At 39.7% G+C, this 23,335-nt stretch overlaps 1 long non-coding RNA gene across 1 annotated transcript; it reads right to left on the minus strand.

The window, feature by feature from the left end:
• Nucleotides 1–458: 458 nt before the first annotated feature.
• Nucleotides 459–22,388, minus strand: LOC138845207 (uncharacterized). The gene is made up of 3 exons (XR_011382062.1): nt 22,228–22,388; nt 2,407–2,469; nt 459–844 (listed from the first exon to the last, which is right to left on the minus strand). It is a non-coding gene; the product is annotated as an uncharacterized lncRNA (long non-coding RNA).
• Between the last annotated feature and the right edge of the window lie 947 nt (nt 22,389–23,335).

Here is a 23,335-nt window from a genome sequence, read left to right on the forward strand (position 1 = left end):
CCAGGCCAGCTCTCTGCTGTGGCCATGGAGTTCAGTGGAGGATGGCCCAAGTGCTTGGGCCCTGCACCCCATGGGAGACCAGGAGAAGTACCTGGCTCCTGCCATCGGATCAGTGTGGTGCGCCGGCTGCAGCGCACCGGCCACGGTGGCCATTGGAGGGTGAACCAATGGCAAAGGAGGACCTTTCTCTCTGTCTCTCTCTCTCACTGTCTACTCTGCCTGTCAAAAAATAAATAAATAAATAAATAAAAAAGCAAAGGAAGGAGGAGAGAGGGTAGGAACCTGGGTGGGAGGATAAAGTGGGAAGGATTACCAGGCTTCTAAATCTGTATATATGAAATACATGAACTTTGTTAACTTTATAGAAATAGAAAAATTAAGAAATAAATAAGAAGCCAAATCATCCTTGTTAAAGTCTCAAAGCAGAATTATGAGTTAATTTATTTTTACATATTTTTATACTTCCAAGTCATATATTATTTTTATAAACAGAAAAAAACAGTGACAAAAGCAACCATTCATTGGATATTTATATTTTGGGATTATACTTAAAATTTCATTATTTCAAAAGAAAGTGGCAGTCTTTGGATAAGCAGCAGCAGAATCTGGAATTTTAGAAATGCAAATTTTAGGTGTGAATGTTTGGCCTCATGGTTAAGATGCCCCAATTGGAGTAGGTGGCTCATGCAAGTCTCTGGCTCCTGACTCCAGCTTTCTGTCAATTCAGACCTGGAAGGCAGTGTTGATGGCTGAAGTGACTGAGTCTCTGATGTTGACATGGGAGTCCTGGATTGGGTTCCCTTGCTTCTGGCTTCCAGCTTCAGCTCCTGGGTCGTGCAAACACCTGAAGAGTGAGACAGCAGATGGAATCTCTGTCTTGTCTGTCTTCTTCCCTTCCGCCCATCACTCTCTGCTTTTTAAATTAAAAAATATAATGAAAACTATAGATTCCTATTGAATCTGACTCTTGGGGTGCAGACAAAAAATTTGTGTTTTAACCATGTCCAGATGATTTTGATGTTGCTCATGTTTGATAACCATGAATATAAGTTAAATATCTTCATTTGTATTTTAAATATAAAATCAATAGGAGAAGGAAGGAGAGCAAAATTGTGGCTACTATTCTATGGTGCTTGTGTCTCCACAGACACCAATTTGAAAGGCTATTTATGTACCAAGTCACCTTTACAAGTGCTAAGGGAACCAGATGAGAGACCACAGCTCCTGATTTTAGTATAATAACAAAACATGAATTGAAGGAAGAAGGAAGGAGTTCCCTATCTCACCTTTTACCAGATATAAACAGGAAAACATGGAGACAGATTCTCACAAGGTACTTGTGAGGGGAGAGGCCATGATGACAAGACCTGTTGCCTGAAATGCCATAGCGTGTCCAGCATGATAAAACCAGTACTGGACAGGGCCTCACAACCCTTGCTCTCAGACCAGTACCTAAAGATTGCCCTTTTTAGGGGCCAGCATTGTGGCATAGCCAGTTAGGCCTCCTCCTGGGAGACCAACATGCCATACCAGCACTGGTTAAAGTCCCAGCTGCTCCACTTCCAATCTAATTCTTTTAATGTGCCTGGGAAAGCAGTGGAAGATGTTCCAGTGCTTGGGCCCCTGCATCTACATGGGAGACCCAGGTGAAGCTCCTGGCTTTGGTCTGGCCCAGCTCTGGCCATTGTAGCCATTTGGGGAGTGAACTAGCAGATGGAAGCTCTTTATCTCTGTCTCTCACTCTGTCTGTAATTCTACCTCTCAAATAAATAAATAAAGTCTTAAAACTACTCATTTTACCTAATGAAAAAATAAGAAACTGGAAATAAAGCAGAAAACAACTAACATTTGTAAATACTTGGATGAAGAGTTCAAAGTAGCTGTATTAAGAAAATGCAATGGTTTTCAAAAAACAAAGAGAAGTGGTCTAAGACTTTAATAGACAGTCTTAACAGGGGGATGAAAATAATTTCAAAAACCCAAACAAAAATCCTTGAAGTGAGTATACTAAGTAAAATTAAAAGTGCAACAGAAGATATCGAAAAGAAATATCAATGAGGCCAAAACAAGTATTGGGAAAATTCATAGTTGAAAGAGAAAAATAAAGACTCAAGAGAAATGAAGAAGGTACAGGGAAATATTGGATGGTATTAAAAGGGCAAATATTCAAGTTATTTAGGTTTAGGAGGGATTTGAAAATGCCAAAACAGTAGAAAACTTATTCAAAGAGATGGTACAAGAAAAATTCCAAACAAAGATGCAATTATCCAAGTAAAGGAAGGTGAAAGATCACCAGATTTCATACCACAAAAGATAATCAAACTCTCCAAGATTAAAGATAAAGTGGTCATTCTCAAAGCTGCAAGGTGAAAGAAACAAACCACACATAAAGGGCTCCCAACTCACCTGATGACATAATTCTCAGAAGAATCTTACAGGAAAGGAGATTGGCTTGAGAGTTTTAGAGTACTGAAAGAAGGGAAAAACAAAAACTGTGTCAACCTACAATATCATACTCAGGAACTAGCACTGTGGTAAAGTGGGTTAAGTGACCCTGTCATCCATTTTGGAATGCTGGTTGGAGACCTGACTACTCCACTTTTGATCCATCTTGCCGCTAATATGTCTTGGAAGACAGCAGCAGATGGCTAAGTACTTGGACCCCTGTCACCCATGTGGGAGACCAGGATGAAATTTCATGCTCCTGGTTTCAGCCTGACCCAACCCTAGCTGTTGGGACCATTTGGGGAGTGAACCAGTGGTGGTAGATTTCTCTCAATCCATCAATAAATCCCCCCCCCTCTCTCCTTTCAAATAAATAGGTAAATAAATTTTTAAAAAGATATTATACCCAGAGAAGCTATCCTTTAGATATAAGAATAAAGTCATTATTAGACAAAGCATGAGAAAATTTATCAACACCAGAAATATCTTAGAAAAAACACTAAACAGTTCTTTAAAAGAAAGAGAGCTACTAATGAGTAAGAAGAGAATGTCAAAATGTGGACAATTCATTGGTAAGAATAACTATATATGGGACTGGTACTGTGGCACAGCAGGTTAAGCTACCATTTGCAGTGCCAGCATCCCATATGGGTGTCAGTTTGAGTCCCAGCTGCTCCACTTCCAATCCAGCTCCCTGCTAATGACATGGGGAAGCAGCAGAAGATGGTCCAAGAAATGGCCCAAGTTCTTGGGCCACTGTACTCAGATGGGAGACCCAGAGGAATCTCCTGGTTTCAACCTGGCCCAGCCCTAGCCATTGCAGCCATTTGGGGAGTGAACCATCAGATGGAAGATTTCTCTCTGCTTCTCCTCCCTGTAACTATACCTTTCAAATAAGTCTTTTAAAAAAAGATTAACTACACAAATGAAGAATGTTCTTATATTGTAAATATGGCATATAAATAATTCACACCTTTAGAATGAGGACTAAAATGATTAAAATATTAACTATATTCATATTTTAAGAGATAAGTAATATGGACAGATAGAAAATGAGATATCAAAAATTCAAAATGCGGAATGAATGAAGTTAAAGTATACAGTTCAATCAGTATTCTCACTTATTTTTAAATTCTTTTCAATTTTTATGACCAATGTTTGTTATCATTTGAAAATCACTTTTTTAAAGATTTATTTTATTTATCTGAAATAGAGAGTTAGAGGGATAGAGATTGGGGGGGGTGTCCTTCCATCCACTGGTTCACTTCCTAAATGGCTGCGACAGCCAGAGCTGAGCTGAGCTGATCTAAAGTCAGGAACCAAGAACTTCTTCCATATCTCTCACTTGAGTACAGGGGCCCAAGGACTTGGGCCATCTTCTGCTGCTTTCCCAGGCACATTAGCAAAGAGCTGGATCAGAAGTAGAGCAGCCAGGACTCGAACCAGCACCCATATGAGAAGCTGGTGCCACAAGCTGGGGGTTTAACCTGCTGTGCCACAGTGCCAGCCCTGAAAATCACTTTTTATAACTACATGATGTTTCTAGTAGATCTCTTGATAACCTTGAAGCAAAAACTAAGGTAACTAAGAAATAAAATCACATGAGAGAAAATCACTCAACCATAAATGAAGATTGTGAGAGAGAAAGGGAATGCAATAAAGCTAGAAAACAAGTATAAAAATCATAGTAAGTCCTGACCTATCAATTATTATGGTAAATATAAATGTATTAAAATCTTCAACTTAAAAATAGTAGGTTAAAAGGAATCCAAGACCAAAGTAAATTGTTCTTACAAGAAAATAACTTCACCTCTAAGAATACACAAAAATAAAAGTGGATAAATGCAATAACATATTCCACATACATATAACACATACTTAGATAAAATAGCCATACTTAGCTATACTTAGATAAAATACAGTTTCAATAAAAATCAGTCAAAAGAGGTAAGGATGTTATTTAATTATAAAGAACTTAATTCAGCATGAGGAAGTAAGACTTGAACGCTTGTACTGTTGAGATATATAAAGCAAATGTTAATAGAATTAAAGAGAGAGAGAGAGGTCCTAATACAATGATAGTAGGGAATGTTAACATCCACTTTCAGAAATGGGCAGATCATCTAGATAAAGAAAAAATCAATGACAAAAAAAGTAAGACAAATGACAAAAAAAGTAAGACAAAAAATAAAGGACATTCAAATTAAAAAGAGGAGGTTGAGTTGTCATTTTTGCAGGGGACATGGTCTTATCTATAGAAAACCTCAAAGATTCTCTTCGTCTCTCACACACACACACATTTGAACACATAAATGAATTCAGCAAAGTCTCAACATACAAAGTAAATATAAACAAATCAGTATTGTTGTTATACAACAAAAGTGAATTATTTGAAATGAAAGAAAATAATCCTCCTTACAATGGTTACAAAAAGAAACAGTGCCCAGGAATATATTTAATCAAAACAATGAGAAATCTCTGCAATGAGCCCTAAAAACATTGGTGAAAGGAACTGGATAGGACACAAAGAAATGGAGACATATTGTGCTCAAGGATTGTAATAGTCAGTATCCTTAAAATGCCCACCCTACCCAAATCAGTTTACAGATTCACTGTAATCCCTATCAACATACCAATGGCATTTTTCAAAGAAATACTGCTGACATTTGTATGGGACTATAAAAGACCACAGACAACCAAAGCAATACTGAACAAAAAGCCAAATCATGAGTTTAAAATAATCACAAAGCTGCGGCAATTTCTAAGAGCATGTTATTAACACAAACACAGACACATATACCAATGGAATAGAATACAATATTCTAGAAGGAATCCTCATGTTTGCATCCAACTGACCTTTTTAATATTTGCTAAGAATAGGCATAAATAATGCTGGGAAAAATAGATATTTACATGCAGAAGATTCGAACTAGACACTTATCTATGTTCAAGTACCAAAAAAAAAAAAAAAACAGCCAAAAATGAATCAAAGGCTGAAAGGTAAGACTTGAAACTTTGAAAGTTCTAGTAAAAAATAGAGGGACAACACTAAAATACAATGGAATGGGCAGGGATTTTTTGGATCAGCTCTCAGAAGCACAGCCAAAAATAGAAAAACAAGATTTCATAACAATAGAACATTCTGCATAGGAAAGGAAATAATTAACAGAGTGATGAGACACCTTATAGAATGGGAGAAAATATTACAAAGTATAGGTCTCAAAAATATTAATATCCAGAATACACAAGGAATTAACTCAATAGCAAAAAATTGTAATAATTAAAAAAAAGTGGGCAGTACTTCTAAACAGTCATTTTTGAAAGTAAAACAAATGATTCATAGATAACATGAGGAAATACTCAGCACCATTCATCAGGTAAATGCAAATCAAAATCCAGAACAGACATCACCTTGCTCCATTAGGTTATCTTCAAAAAGACAACATTTAACACGTTTGGCAAGGATGTGGAGGAAAGGGAACCATTGCCTTCCAAACTGTTGGTGGGAATACCAAGTAATAGAGGCACTGTGGAAAACAGTATGGAGGCTCCTCAAAAAACTGAAAATAGAACTACCATATGGTCTAGCAAATCCACTGCTGGGTAAGAAAATCATTCTGTTGAAGACCCACCTGCATTTCCTGGTTTATTGTAGCACTATTCACAACAGCAAAGAATAGTGCAATCAACCTAAGTGTCCATGAATTGATAAATGGAAAGGAAAGTGTGATTGATATATATATATACACACACACACACACACACATATATATACACACACACACAATGGAATACTATTTGCCATGAAAGGATGAAATCTTGTCATTTTCAGTAATGTGGGTGGATCTGTAGGTCATCATGTAAAATAAACCAAGAACAGAAAGATAAGATTGCAAAATCTCAGCCATACATGGAATCTGAAACATTTGACCTGGTTTGTGAGTATAATGATGGTTACCAGAGGCTTGGGAGAGTGGAGGTAAGTGAGTAATGGGGAAAGTTTGATTATGGTACTAAGTCTTAGATATGAATAAGACATTCTAATGTTCTATTGCATGGTAGGATGACTATAGATAATAGCATTGTACTATACATTTCTCTGAAAGAAAGATTTTGAGCATTTAGACTATAGAGAACTGCTGATTATTAGAGGAGATACATATGTTTACCCTGATTGGATATTACATAATGCATACATGGATCAAAACATGAAGCTGTACTCCATAAACATGTACAATTCAGTTAAAAATAAACAACATTTTAAATATTTAGGAAACAAAGTCAACATGAAACATGAAGTTTACCAGGATTACTCAATTTGCAACACAACACAGATTATACATTAGTCTTCTAAACACCTAAGCATATGCATTTTCTATTAATTCTCATTACCTTTAAAGCTGATATAGGAACCCAATTACTTGAGCCATTACTTTTGCCTTCTAGGGTCTGCATGAGCAGGTAGCTGGAATCAGTAATTGGAGCTGAGAAATGAACCGAGGTAATGTGCTGTGAGACATATGTCTCAAAACCAGCATCTTTACCATTTGGCTGAAAAGCTGCCCCTTCCACAAATTTTCTGAATTACCCTTGAATTTTATCCTCAATGTAGCACAATTTTATTTAAACTTGTTAGATCAACATTTCCATTGTTATTTTGCTTTTATAAAAAATATAGCCTTCCTGTCTATACCCCCACCCCTACTCCTATTTGAGGTTTCACATTGTGTGATTTCAGTTTCTTGAGGAGAAAAGTGGTCTAAAAATATTAAATGGAAAAAATCTAGAATAATCTGTGTTTTGAATGGCACACTATTTTGAAAATTATGATGAAGTCTCACATTATTTTGCTTCAACCTACCTGGGATATGAATTCTCCCCTTATTCAATATATGCACAGTGTACACTTTACCTATTAGCCACTTAGGCATCATCATGATCAGATCTCCTGTGATTGCATAGTGCTGCTTGTGTTCATGTGACCTTTGTTTTATTTAAGAATGGTTCCAAAGTGCAATATTACTGATGCTGGCAACTTTCTCAGAGTTTATTTTTATAACTTTTATTTTACAATTGATTATTGTATTACTGTGCCTAATTTCTAATCAGACTTTACTATAATGCTTACATATGTGAAAAAAACTGAGTATTCATAAAGTTTGGTACTATCTGTGGTTTCAAGCATCGACTGGGGGTCTTGGAATCACTTTAGAAATTAGGACAGACTGGGCCAGCACCACGGCTCACTAGGCTAATCCTCTGCCTAGCGGTGCCGGCACACAGGGTTCTAGTCCCGGTCGGGGCACCAGATTCTGTCCCGGTTGCCCCTCTTCCAGGCCAGCTCTCTGTTGTGGCCAGGGAGTGCAGTGGAGGATGGCCCAGGTGCTTGGGCCCTGCACCCCATGGGAGACCAGAAAAAGCACCTGGCTCCTGGCTCCTGCCATCGGATCAGCGCGGTGCACCGGTCGCAGTGCGCTGGCCGCGGCGGCCATTGGAGGGTGAACCAACGGCAAAGGAAGACCTTTCTCTCTGTCTCTCTCTCTCACTGTCCAGTCTGCCTGTCGAAAGAAAGAAAGAAAGAAAGAAAGAAAGAAAGAAAGAAAGAAAGAAAGAAAGAAATTAGGACAGACTGATGAGTATACCATTCACATTCTAGTACATTTGTTTAGACTCTTATCCATTCAGTTGTCTGTCTTTCTTGATTTTCAAATTCTGTTACTTTTGCATCTAACTGTCTTAATATAAAATGAAAACTTGTGTAAAGACAGCATAATGAGAAAAATTCTTTTAAAGTTTTTTATATTTATTTGTTATGCAGAAATTCCACTATAACAAATTTTTATACATGATTGAAAGTCTTCATCTGGAATTACAAAGTATAAAGACATCAGATTTACAAAGAGTTACTATGTAAATAATTCTATTGATTCTTGAGAAGTTAAGTTCTAGTAAATAGTTGTAAGTTTTATTTGAGTTTGGTCCTGACCAGTTCTGTTTATTAATGACTTCATTGGTGTAATTTAATTCAGATGGGTACAGATGAAAGTATATCTCATTTTTAAGGCACAGTTTTCATAATGGATAACTGCGTTTTTTTACAGCAAGTCTATTCTGTGCTCCTGTTATAGCCTGAGATGGCAAGCTTTTTAGGCTAATTATCTGTTAAGAGTAGAAGGAAGGCTCTATTGTACTATGAGCTGTGGCTTAAGTTTCTCCAACCCTACCCCATGCTTTTGGGAAAAATCTATTAAGAACTATAATATTTGTCACAAAGTTCATTTTTCTTTGCTTGCCTTTAACTCTGTAAATAGGAATCTTGTGTAACTGTTATGCAGGAACTCATTATATTCTCTGCAGTAGGATGCTTTTCAAGTAGCCATTGTGAAAAGTCAAGATCCAAAGGAAATGTCTTCTCACTAGTGAGATGACTGATTTTAATAACATTATGTATAGAGCTGTGTTTTGGAATGATTCTATGTATGTATATGTGTGTTTATATTTTGAAATTATGTTTTGGATTATTTTAATATATATTCCTTTATAAAGGCTACGAATATAAATACTTTGCTTATTTTTGTTGATTTACTATTGTCTTACCAAAAACTGTTAAAATAGGTGACACTATTAAAATGAAGTCGTAATTTTCTTAAGTATTCAAAATGTATTTGACATAAATCCAAAACTCTTTCAATAAAAATCATTTATTTACATCATTTTACAAAAATATAATAATGTGTTCATCAGTAAAGTACCAGAAATTGTACAGGTACAATATTAATATTTTTCTGTAGTACTTGTTATTGATGAGTAATATTCATTTTGGATTCAGGTGAAATTAAAAAAAAATCTTGGCTTGGGCTTCATGGGTCTCCCTTGGTAAGAATCAAGAGAAATGACTGTCCTCAATGGAGGTTTGTATACTCTGAAAATCATATAGCACTCTCTTTCAAAGAGCCAATTTATAATATGAATACCTAAACATAGTCAACATTATAAAATACAGGAACTCTGTCCATTCCCTAAACTATATCCATCCCAGATCTACTCAACAGTTGTCAAAGTCATCCAAGAGACTTAGTACTTTCATATAATTTTTGTGTGAAATTCATATTATCTCTGACATGAAAAGAAAACACATGACACAAATATGGCAACTGCAATCTATATTATTTGGGGAAGCAAAACATTCCACATATTGATTTTGATTTGAAAAAATAGAGCACATCCCCTAATTTCTTTATAATAGGTGGTTTGGGGTCAGCGCTGTGGCATAGTGGTAAAGCCACCACCTGAAGTGCTGACATCCCATTTAGGTGCCAATTCGAGTTGTGGCTGCTCCACCTCCAATCTAGCTCTATGCTATGGCCGGGAAAAGCAGTAGAAGATGGTCCAAGTGCTTAGGCCCCTGCACCTACATGGGAGACCTAGAAAAAGTGCCTGGCCCCTGGTTTCAGATCAGCACAACTCTGGCCATTACAGCCATCTGGAGAGTGAACCAGTGGATGGAAGACCTCTCTCTCTCTCTCTCTCTCGGCCTCTGCCTCTCTATAACTTTTCCTTTCAAATAAATAAATCTTAAAAAAATATAATATGTGGCTAGATATATTTAACTTTTGAATTTATATACAAGCAGTTACAGTAATGTTTCCAAAATTATTTGGATGATGAAAAAATGCAAGAATGAAATAATTACATTTTAACATGAGATCTAAGTAATAGGAAAAAATAATTTTCTTTTAATTTCATCTGTATAAGAGAGTATTTGAAGGCATCTGACAACAAAGTTCCTAGCAGACCTAGGGGAGAAGTTTCTCTTATGATTTCTTTTCTGTTGGGAATTACAGCATTCTAAATAAAGTGCCTGTAGTAGGTCAACATCAGGACTGGCTGCTGCAAGATGTAGCATTCCCAGCAAGAAATCAGTTTGGTTATTCTCAGTCTTCTAAAAGTGAGGACACACATTTTATGATTTGGCGTATTGTGATCCCTGTCACAGCCACAGGTCCCACAGTCACTACCAGCTGTGACTGTGTAAATTAATGTTGAAAGATAACTTCACATATCCTCTACCAGTTCCATCTGGGGTTAACCTGATCTACTAGCCTGTGGACATTTTTCTGTTTTGCTTAAATAAATAAAGTACTAGGCATAAAGTTGAATTTCCCCATTTCTCTTCACAGGAGGATTTTCTTCACCCTTCTCATCAAAGGTCACTGTCATGAATTTTAGTACATCAGTAGTTCAATTTTTAAAAGTTCTATTACATACATAGAAAAGAATATGTTAGAATAGAAACTTCAGAAGTCAATCCACACATCTACAACCAACTAATCTTTGACAAAGGAGATAAAATCAATCCCTGGAGAAAGGACATTGTCATCAACAAATGGTGCTAGGGAAAATTGGGTCTCTGCATGCTAAAGTATGAAATAAGACCCCTACGTTATATCTTATACAAAAATCCACTCTAAGTGATCAAAGATCTAAATCTACAACCCAATGCCTTTAATTTACTAGAAAGCATTGGGGAAACTGCAAGACATTGACATAGGCAAAGATGCTTTGGAAAAGATCCCAGAAGCACAGGCACTCAAAGCTAAAATTGACAAATGGGATTATATGGAATTGAGAAGCTTCTGCACTGAAAAACAGTCAGCAAAGAGAAGAGGCAACCAACAGAATGGGAGCAAATATTTGCAACCCATGAAATTGATAAAGAATTAATATCCAGAATCTATAAAGAATTCAAGAAACTCAACATCAAAACAAACAATCCAGTTAAGAAATGGGCAAAGGACTTGAACAGGCACTTTTTAAAAGAGGAAATTCAAGTAGCCAAAAGACACATGAAAAAATGCTCAGGATCACTAGCCATCAGAGATATGCAAATCAAAACCACGGTAAGGTTTCACCTCATCCCAGTTACAATGGCTGTCATACAGAAATCAACAAACAATAAATGCTGGTGAGGATGTGGAGAAATAGTTACTCTCATTCACCCTTGGTGGGAATGCAAACTGGTGCAACCATTGTGGAAGACAGTATGGAGATATCTCAGAAATCTGAAAATTGATCTACCATATGACTCAGCAATCCCATTTCTGGTATTTTACCCAAGGGAATTGAAGTCAGTATTAAAATGGCAGCTCATGACAAGAGCCTAGGGTGATTACTGATGCCATAAACAAGAGTGTCAATTTGTTAAGTCAACAACAGGAGTCACTGTGCACTTACTCCTCATGTAGGATCTCTGTTCTTAGTGTGCTGTACATTGAGATTTAATGCTATAACGAGTACTCAAACAGTATTTTTCACTTTATGTTTCTGTGTGGGAGCAAACTGTTGAAATCTTTACTTAATGTATGCTAAACTGATCTTTTGTATATAAAGAAAATCAAAAATGAATCTTGATGTGAATGGAAGGGGAGAGGGAGCGGGAAAGGAGAGGATTGCGGGTGGGAGGGACGTTATGGGGGGGGACAAAGCCATTGTAATCCATAAGCTGTACTTTGGAAATTTATATTCATTAAATAAAAGTTAAAAAAAAGTGTTATCTATATCCCCATGTTCATTATAGCTCAACTCACAATAGATAAGATATGGAATCAATACGGATGTCCATTAACTGATGAATTTATATAAAAATTATGGCATATATACATTATGGACTGCTAGTCAGCAGTAAAAAAAAAAGAAATTCTGTCTTTTTCAACAAAAAGTATGCAACTGGAAACAATTATACTTAGTGACATAAGTCAGTCCTAAAAAGACGAATACCGTATGTTTTCTGTGATCTGTGGTAACTAATGGAGTACCAAAAATGTAATGTATAGGAGTGAAAATTACATTTTAAAATTTGAATGATTGTTTACAGCCCTTTTCTGGATTGTTGAGAAAGTTTTTTTTTCCTTCATACTATTTGTTGAATTCTTTACTTAGAGGAGTGTTAAGCTTCTGAGTATAAAGTAAACTAAAAATAGACCTTTGTAAAAAGTATGAGTGAGAATAGGAGAGAGAGGATTAGGAAGGGTGGGAGCATGGGCAAGAGGGAAATTACCTTGGGAAGAATCACTATGTTTCTAAATCTGTATCTATGAAATACATGAAATTTGTATACTTTAAATACAATTTAAAAATATGTTTATGATGTATTTTTAGCGAGCATTGACAATGGATTAGTCATATTCCCATTGCTTCTGTGGTGTAAATATTTGTGTTCCCATAGAATCCATGTTGATAGCCTAACACCCAAGATTATGGTGTAAGGAGATGGCACCTTTGGTAGATAATTAGGTCATGAGGGCAACACTCAGGCTGATGCAATTAATACCCTTCCAAAAGGGGCCCCAGAGTGCTGACTTTCTCTTCCGTCAGTGATGATACAGGAAGGCAGGAGTGTCTCTGGGAGGTAGACCCTCACCAGATTCTTAAGCTGCTAATGCAGTGATCTGAGATTTTATGGTCCCAGAACTGTAAGAAATAAATGCATAAAATATCTGTTATTATTTATGAGTATAGCAGTACAACTGGACTAAGAAAACACCTTGACGTTTCTTTTTTTCTTTGAAATTAACCTAGTCTCCTAACATTAGCTCTTGGCAATCACTAATTTTATTTCTGTCCCTGTAGTTTGCCTTTTCCAATATATCATAGCAATAGATTCATACTTTGTGGCTGACTTCTTTTACTTAACATGGGACTTTTAAGATAAATGCATGTTCTAATAAGGAAAACTTGTTCCTTTTTAGGGATTACTAGTGTTCCCTAATGGGCAAACCATGATTTCTTTATCTATTTGCCTATTGAAGAACATTTGTTTTGTTTTTAATTTTTTGTTATCATAAACAAAGCTGTTACAAGCACTTATTCAAAGGCTTTGTGTCAATCTCTCTTTTCACTTCTCTTGGATAAACAACTAACAGGTAGAATGCTGGACCATATGGTGAGAATATTTTTAACTTTATAAAAAACTACTTAAGAATTTTCCAGCATAACCATACCATTTTGCATTTCACAAGTAGTGAATGAGAACTCTAACAGCTTTATATTCTCACCTGCTCTTGATAGCATCATTTAAATATATATAATTTTAGCCACATATCATACATGCATAGAGGCAAGTAACATTTTATTTTGGCTCAATTTACATACATTTCCGTTATGAAAATTATGTTAACACTCGTTTGTGAGCATTTTTTTTTTCAGTTTATTTGCCATCTTTTCTTTTGGTCAAGTATATTCATTTTAGTGGGCTTGCAGTGGGAGTTGTGGCACAGCAGGTTAAGCTGCTGCTTGGGGTGCCCATAGAAGAGCCTGGTTCAAGTCCGGGCTACTCTGCTCCTGATAAGCTTCCTGCTCATGCACACGAGAAGGCAGCAGATGAAGACTCAAACACTTGTGCCCCTGTCAAACACAAGGGAGTCCTTGGTGGAGTTCCTGGTTCTGGGCTTTGGCCTGACCCAGTCCCACCCAGGGTATGCATTCGGGTAGTAAACAGTAGCTGGAAGATTCCTTTCCTTGTTTCTTACTCTCTCACACTTCCTTTCTAATACATACATCTTTAAAAATTGGTATATTTTCTTATTATGTACTTGTAATAGAAATTTTCTATTTTATTTTTGCAGTTGTACTTGGTATATTTTCTACTATATTTTTGGATTGTGATATAAGACATATCATTTTTAAAATCTGATATTGTAGCTAAAATTTATTGATTTCTTTTCATATTTTAAGAATTTGTTGTGGTTCTTGAAGCCTCTAGATAGATAAGCAAAATGATTTTCAATAATGAGAATCTGATCCCTACTCCAATATTTATATGCCATTTCATTGTTTTTACTGCGTTTTGACAGCTTTAATAAAATACTGAAAAAAGTAATAGTTTTTTTGATTTATTTTTGTCTTCCATGAACATACTTTAAAACTTATGTATTTACTTTCTTTATTTGAAGACAGAGAGAGAAAGAGAGAAGATAGGGAGAGTTCTAATACACTGGTTTTCTTCTCGAAACCTGCAATGGCCTGGGCTGAACCAGGCCAAAGCTAGGAGCTGGAAACTCAATCCAGGTCTTCCACAAGGGTAGAAAGAACTTGAATACTTGAGGCGTCACCCACCACTTTCCAGGGTACACATTAGCAGGAATCTGGAATGACCAGTGTAGCTAGAACTTCTCTAGGCCCAAATATTCAGCCAGGAAATATTTCTAAAGTTTCTTGTAAATAATCTTTACATTTTTTAGCACATACTCTTTATCAGATTAGATTTTTTTCTATTCTCATGTTTCTAAGAGATTTTTAGAAATTCATAAAAGTACTGAATAGGGAATGGATACTATAATGAACATACTCTATTAATGTGTAATTATATTACTCAACTTTTTTCAGGCTGAACTGTTTTTGAATTATAAAGGTAAATTGGAGGTAGAGAAAGTTGGCTACTGAGTAAGATGCTCCACCAACTGTATTCCCACAGAGATACCAATTTCAATGACTATTTTTGTACCAATCTACCCTTGCAAGAGCTAGGGAAGCTAGGTGAGAGACCGTAGTTCTTAGTTTTAGTGTGTTACCAAGAGAAGATACACTAAATGCACAGAAAGGAAAGATTTTCATGAATCATGCCTCCTCCAACTCCAAGCAGCAAAGCTTGGAGACACCTCCCACTTGGGAGAGGGTGAGAGGAGTAAGTTTAAGTGTTAGTATTAGGGACAGTACCAGGCTAACAATGGTGAAACTCAGTATGGGGAAGAGCTATGGAGCCCCACAGCTCCTGCCTCCACGCCAGTACCCACAGACTGAGCCTCTGGAACTGCATTAGCCAGGCAGTCAAGGAACTACTTCCAACACCCCCTCACTCAACCTTGTGCAGCACAGTATGGAGTAACATCTCATCTGGGGAGTAAACATAGGTGAGTGAGCACAGGACTAGGCCTTGTAGACCAAGGAAACAAACAATGGCCTCACAAAGAAGGGAACTAAACACACAGAATCTGTTGTTCTCTGAAGATCAGATTAGAGGGACACATACAAATGGACAGAGAGAGTTCCAATATGCTGGTTCATTTCCCGAATACCCAGAATGGCCAAGAGGACCAGGTCAAAGCCAGTACTGAGAACTCAGTATTGGTATCCCATATGTGTGAGAGTGATCCAAATACTTGAGGCATCACCTGCTGTTTTCCAGGATGCAGATTAATAGGAAGCTAAAATCAAGTATAGCCAGGACTTCAAATTGAACCAAAAGGGGCTTTCCTTGGTGACAAAAAGGTAAGCAAAAAGTCCCTAGCCATCCCTATTCAAGGTATAGATACTGAGGCTTTTTTTTTTTCCTGCTGTTTGAGGACCCCTAGGGACTTTGCAAGCCCCGAGCCCGGTTTGTGGAACTGCTAAGTTACAACACTGCTGCATTTTCCAGGATCAAGAACCTAGCATATGCTACAAGCTCCCCTACAAGCCTCAAAGAGCCAAACTGATCGCTCAGCTGTTCCACATACCTAGCCCTGTAAGCCAGCAAGGAGGGCCTGCTTACCTTCCTAAAACTCCATGAAGAATGTTAGTGGAACACCTTTAGCATCTCAGTCTGTAAAGGCCCCCAGAAAAAACTGAGCAGCCCTACGTAGAATCAAGCTACTCCAAAAGCAGCCATGTGCCCTTAGCCATGCACCATCAGCACTGAAAAGCAAGAGGAAAGCCAGTCCTGAGAGGCTTGGCCCACAGGGCTCTAGGGAAGCAGCTGGCTACCCCATTTACCAAATTGCAAACTACCATGTACCTTTCTGTGGTCCCTGAGAAGCAGCTGGGAAGCCCTGCCCATGCTTCTGTGAACCCAATATGCAGTTGAACAGCTGATTCTAAGAAGTTTGGCCCACTTGGGCCCTGAAAACAAATTCTCAGCCTTGTACACCCACCCTCAGCCAAAGGAAGCATTTGAGCAGATTTCCCCAAGGAGATCAGTATACAGCCCACAGAAACTAACAGGATGCCATACCTATAGCCAACTTGCACACAGAGCTTCTGGTGTACCTGCCCAACTTAAGGGTGCAGCATCCCAACTGATTATGTGATTCTACCAGTGTTACAGCCTAAGCCACTTGAAATACCTCCAGAAATCACCATCAATGATTATAGATGAGGATGCCATACCTACCTGAAAATAAAAGCCAATGAGCATGTGTTAGGTCACACTGCCAGCATGAAGTCTTTTACTATGAAAGCCACTGTGTATAACTGATGGAAACAATTGACACTGCAGTGACTCTCCTCGTCACCACTGGAGAATTAGGCAGGCTGCCCGCACTTGCCTTGGCTGAGGAGGGGATGTGTGCCACATGCCACTCAGCCTCCCCAAACCTGGGGGGACAATCAGACGCGGTGGGGAGTCGAGTTGGAGCAGGATCTCACTTTATTGTAAGAGGGAAGTGTTTATAAAGCTGTGGTACAGAGCAGTGTGGGCAAGGGGTGGGGTGATGTGATGCAAAAGGGTTTTAGCCAATCCTATTATACCACCTCAGTGATTGCTAGGATTTTGAAACTTAGAGACAGGTCTTTAAACTCGAGGTAGGCTTCAGGAAGTTACTCTAGGCCTCTCTGGATCCAGCCTCTCCCACAGCTCCCCCTTTTTGTTTTAACACGTGATTCCTGTCTTAGGTTGCGCCCAGCCATCCTTGTCCTTACCCATCATTGGTAACCCAGGCAGCTTGGCCATGAGCCCTGTCTTGGGTTGGTACAGGACGCTGAGCACTTTACCAGTCTTGGGGTGTCCCATGACTTGTAATTATGGGAGTGTGGTGAGCCTTCTCCACCGCCTGTCTTAGGTTGTTCCGGTCCATCCGGAATCTTACCCGTCATTGGTAATGTGGAGAGCACCGGGGGCGCTTCTCCAGTTCAGGAGATCATAGCCCTTTGTGGCTACTGGCCTCTGGTAGTGAACCTCAACCTGTCTCACCCTTATTGCCTCTATGCACTGTTGTATAAACTGTATAACCCTATTCATTATGCATGGGCCAATAGCAAGGATTAAAAGTAGGGCAAGAAGCGGTCCAAGAAGAGGGAGGAGGTTGGGCAGGAGTCCATTAAGGCCCATCCAAAAGGGGCTTTCTTGGAGTTCTCTTAGTTTATTTTCCAGGTCTTCCTGGAGTGTTTTGATGATTGCGTTTGGGTCTTCGGATCCCCCATCACTGGGCTGGGCACTTATTGTCAGGATCAAAGCGAAGAGTAGTGTCCACATCATCACCTGCCTCTGGATTTTCGTCCATTTCTGGAAGAGGAAAGACAAGGGGATCTCCCTCAGGGGTATATGGCTCTCTGGGTGGGTTGTCACTTGTATCAGGCATAGGCCTGATATTTTTGGCCAGTATCCAAATTGGAGTCAACTCCCCTATGGGGAACACACAGACAAATCCTCTTCCCAGCTGAATCAGTGGGTCAGGCCCTCTCCAGAGTTGGGTGAGAGGGTCTCTCCATCTAATGAAAATCTGTGGTTTAGGGGTTAAATGCCCCCAATGTTTTTGGAACCTTGACTCCTTTGATCCTTTTGAAAAATTTAAAATATTGATGGTAAACAAGGCCTTATGTAACTGTAGATGGGGGGTAGCCGCTCCCCTTTTTGTTTTAATAACTTGTTCTTGAGGCATTGATGGTTTCTTTTCACAATAGCCTGTCCTTGTGGGTTGTGAGGAATTTTAGTAGAGTGTTGAATCATTTTACATCTTGGCAGCACATTTAATCTAAACATCCCGATTGGTTATTATCTTTGTAATATGAGAAATATATCTTTTTTTTAACTTTTATTTAATGAATATAAATTTCTAAAGTACAGCTTATGGATTACAATGGCTTTCCCTCCCCCCCAATAACATCCCTCCACCCGCAACCCTCCCATCTCCCGCTCCCTCTCCCATTCCATTCACATCAGGATTCATTTTCAATTCTCTTTATATACAGAAGATCGATTTAGTATATATTAAGTAAAGGTTTCAACAGTTAGCACCCACACAGAACATAAAGTGAAAAATACTGTTTGAGTACTAGTTATAACATTAAATCACAATGCACAGCACATTAAGGACAGAGATCCTACATAAGGAGTAAGTACACAGTGACTCCTGTTGTTGACTTAACAATTGACACTCTTGTTTATGGCATCAGTAATCAACCTAGGCTCTTGTCATGAGTTGCCAAGGCTATGGAGGCCTTTTGAGTTCGCTGACTCTGATCATATTTAGACAAGATCATAGTCAGAGTGGAAGTTCTCTCCTCCCTTCAGAGAAAGGTACCTCCTTCTTTGATGACCTGTTCTTTCCATTGGGATCTCACTTGCAGAGATCTTTCATTTAGGTCATTTTTTTTTTTTTTTGCCAGAGTGTCTTGGCTTTTCATGCCTGAAATACTCTCATGGGCTTTTCAGCCAGATCCGTGTGCCTTAAGGGCTGATTCTGAGGCCAAAGTGCTATTTAGGACATCTGTCATTCTAGGAGTCTGTTGTGTATCCCTCTTCCCATGTTGGATCGTACTCTCCCTTTTTTTAATCTATTGGTTAGTATTTTCAGACACTAGTCTTGTTTATGTGATTCCTTTGACTCTTAGACCTATCAGTGTGATAAATTATGAACAGAAATTGATCACTTGGACTATTGACATGGCATTGGTACATGTCCCCTTGATGGGATTGAATTGGAATCCCCTGATATGTTTCTAACTCTACCATTTGGGGCAAGTCTGATTGAGCATGTCCCAAATTGTCGAGAGATATATCTTTTGACATCTCCAGGGGCCCTTTTGGAGATACCAAAAGTTTAGAGAATTTAGAACTTTGATTTTTAGAAAGTTTGTTAAAGGTGCCAAGAGAACTTAGAGTATCTGGTCAGAATAGAATTCCTTGACATTCTGAAATGACAGCCATTTATTTAATTTTGGTGATTTCAATACCTTTAGACCACATCTAATGATATTTAATGTAGTTTTTTAAGACTTAATGCTTTTTTATTAATCTGAGCTTAACAGAGACAGTAGTGTATACAATAGATTACCTTGGCAGAACATGAATTTTATGTCTCTTGTTGTAGAATAAATCAGAAATAAAAAACCTTGAACATAAGAGTCAGCACACAAAAGCATCACATAACTTAGAACTATTTAACAGAGTCAAAAAGAACTTACAGGACTTAACTCTAGAAATGGCAGAGTAACCAATTAAGTAGACACTGTTAAAAAGAGATGTTACAATTTTTTGCAAAAACAGATCTGTAAAAGAAACAAGTTTAAAGCATACCAAGGACATGTGAAGGCTTGTATACACAGAATATAAGACCACCTTAGCTGGAAAGCAAAAACATGAATACAACATAGGTCTGACATCATTTACAACATTTTAATACACTTTGAATAATTTGAATTGACTCAAACAGCGGTTACTTTAACAAATTTAGAGTCTCATCATTTGAGAGTTCCAGGGATCTGACTGGAAGCCCCAAAGTTGGAAGACTCCATTTAGAATTTAAACTGTCAGAGAGTCAAACCGCTTAGCCAAAAATTAGTACATTTAACCTGAGCATTTTAACCAAGGCTGTGGGGTAGATCTGATCAGAGTTAGGTAATCACTCAAACATTAAAGACAGACACATCCAATAAAATGTGAAACCTTCAAGACACATGCAAACTCTCATCAGATACGTTAGCTACAGCAGCACAGAAAAGAGCTGATCATCATTGCTTAGGTTTCCATTAACTGCAAAGACCCATCAGGTTGGAAAGGATTAATGGACTGAGGTTCTTGTTCCCTTAGGTAAGGCCAGTAGTAGCCAAAGGCGCTTTCCCTTTCCCCCTCCTAGTGAGGAGGGCAGTGAATTGGAAATGGGGAGAAAAGAAAAAGCAGCCCTAGTGAGTGCTCTCCCTAGAGATATCTGGCCATGCCTGTGTGGGTGCGGCAGGCCACGTTGACTGGAAGAGCGTACAGAGAAAGGCCATGGTCCCCCATTTACAGGGAAGACTGTGAATGCCGGGGCCTAGCAGGACTGGCCGGGGGGTTGGGTAGGTGCGCTGTTCACAAGATGGCAGCACTAGGCCCTCTGTAATTGGAGGTATGGTGGCTTGAGGCCATGCTGGGCCTTTTGTTGCAGACAATCCTTTTTAAAGTGACCTTGCTGTCCACAATGGAAGCAGGCCCCAGGGGATTTCACAGACTTCCCCCTTCCCTTATGGCAAGGGCCTGGGTGAGCACCTCAGTCAAGGCAGTGGTTTGCATCTGAAGGGCCATGGCCAAGTTTTTGGTCTGGTGGTGTTGTGTGCCCACATTCTGCAATGCTGCCACCCGCCGGCTAAGTGAGGCATCCCTCAGCCATGCACAGACTGTGTAGTGATCCACATTTATCCCTTCCCAGACCATCAGCTTTATAAACTGTTCCCTAAGGTTTCCTGCAGGGAGCTTACATTTAACACTTTGTTCTACCCTATTGATGAAGTTTGCGAGGGGTTCGCCAAGCTTTTGTCTAACTCCTGCCAGGGGTGACTCTGTCAGTCCCTCGTCCAACTTTTGCCAGGCCACCATTCCCGTTTGCCTAACCTGGTCCCAATACGGGGCGGCTACCTCAGCTTGTTGAATGCCAGTAGTGAAACCTTCCCTGGTTCCCGCAAGCATGGGATACGTAATAGGGATTGGCGGTTGTGCCTGCCTATTAGCTTCGGCCCGAGTCCTGCATTCCTCCTTGTAATATGCCACCCATTTAATGAACTGTGGGCCACTGAGCGTAGCCTTTGCACAGTCAAGCCAATCCTTAGGCACGCAGGGGTGATAGGTTATGTCCTGAAGGAGAGTAAGCACTCATGGTGAGTTGAGGCCGTCCTCAGCAACCGCCTTGCGGAGTTCCTTGAGGTCCTTAGCCTCCCAGGGGTACCATGCTTGCGACCTGGCTCCCCCGGGCTCTATGGGGACCAGAAAGGCCTGGATTTCAGTTGGTGGTGGTTGTGAATCAGCCCCTCCTGCCCAAGGAGAAGGAGGGGGTGATCCAATGCACACGCCCAATCCTATTTCGGGTCGCACCATGACTTGAGGTCCTCCCCTGCAGCTGCACAAGGGGAATTGTTGCTCGTCCCCGCCTCACCAACCCATGCGGAACACAGGGAGGAGGAAGTTTCCTCTGCTCTTGTTTGTGTCCTTCCCGGGGGAGGAGGAGCTGTGCGTGCGTTTACGCTCGCCTCCCCCGCCCCTATCTCTGTTGGGCTCAGAGCTGCTCACTGTTTGCTAAAGTCAGCCCAGGCTTTCTCCTCCCTGTACTCTCCATCTGTGGCAGACACCTGATCCAGCCCACCTTCTCGGGGTCTAAGGGGTGGGTCATTCTCCGTCCCTTGGGATGGTTGAACAGGATCCACGGCTGGGGACACAAAGCCCTTGTCATCTCCCTGTTGTCGGGAGAATGCCTTATCAGTGTCACTGCAGGCTAAGGAGGAAGCTTTACTGCCTTGTTCCCTTATGGGGAGGGGTGCAGGCCTTCTGGGTGAAATGAGACTTTGAGAGCCCAGAAGGTAGGGAAGAACCCCAGGGGAGGGGCAATCCCCAGATGTTTCTCTCTATCTATGGCTATTTTCTCAACCCTTGCCCATGTGGTCCAGGAAAAGAGGTTAGTGCTGGGCACCCAAGGGGCGATGAAGACGATGGTTTCCCAAGTCTGAAACGCTGAGCTATCTGAGAGTTCCAAGCCTCTGGACCTGAGCATAAGCCGTAGGGTCTTCAGGGCTGGCTCATTCTTGGTTGAAGTTGCATTACCCTTGCCTGAGGGTTTCACTTACCCCGAAAGACTGCTTGGCCTCAGTCGAACGTTCTGTTTGTTCCTCACACGGGTCACCAACTGTGGTGACTCTTCCTCATCACCGCCAGAGAATTGGGCAGGCTGCCCGCAGCTTGCCTTGGCTGAGGAGGGGAAGTGCGCCACCCGCCACTCAGCCTCCCCAAACCCGGGGGACAATCAGACGTGGTGGGGAGTCGAGTTGAAGCAGGATCTCACTTTATTGTAAGAGGGAAGTGTTTATATAGCTGTGGGACAGAGCGGTGTGGGCAAGGGGTGGGGTGATGTGATGCAAAAGGGTTTTAGCCAATCCTATTATACCACCTCAGTGACTGCTAGGATTTTGAAACTTAGAGACAGTTCTTTAAACTCGAGGTAGGCTTCAGGAAGTTACTCTAGGCCTCTCTGGATCCAGCCTCCCCCACATGACACATCAGGTGCCTTATAACCAATGCATGGTTGAACATTTGTCACAGCTTTTAGAATGCTGGTATATCATGTCAGAGTGCTGTAATTGAAGTTCTGGCTCCACTGCTGATTACAACTACCCATTAACGCACACCCTGGAGAGCAGCCAGTGATGGCTCAAGTATTTGGTCATTGTCACACATGTTCAAAACCCAGATCAAGTTCCCAGCTCCTGGCTTCAACTCTGTTCAGCCATGACTGGTGGGAGCGTTTGGGGAATGAGCAAGTGGATGTAAAAATCACTGTGTCTTTTGACTTTCAAATAAATAACAACTAAAAACAACAACAATACAAAGTCATAGGATATATGAAAAAACAAGGTAACATGACACCTGTAAAAGAGCAAAATTCTCAAACCACAAAAAATAAAAATGGATGAAATACTAGATACAAAATTTAAGAGAATTTTAAGGAAACTCAGTGAGATACAAGAGAGTAAAGAAAACCCAATAACATTAGGAAGACAGTTCACAATATTAGTAAGACATTTAGCAATGAGATTGAGATAATAAAAAGGAACTAATCAGAATTCTTGGAACTAAAATATCAATATATGAAACTAAAAATGCGGGTGACATCCTTAATAGGAGAATTAAACAGAAGCAATATTTTCTGACTTTGAAGAAATAGTTTTTTGGAATAAT

Source organism: Oryctolagus cuniculus, chromosome 14, assembly GCF_964237555.1.
Source record: "Oryctolagus cuniculus chromosome 14, mOryCun1.1, whole genome shotgun sequence".
Classification (NCBI taxonomy): Eukaryota; Metazoa; Chordata; class Mammalia; order Lagomorpha; family Leporidae; genus Oryctolagus; species Oryctolagus cuniculus.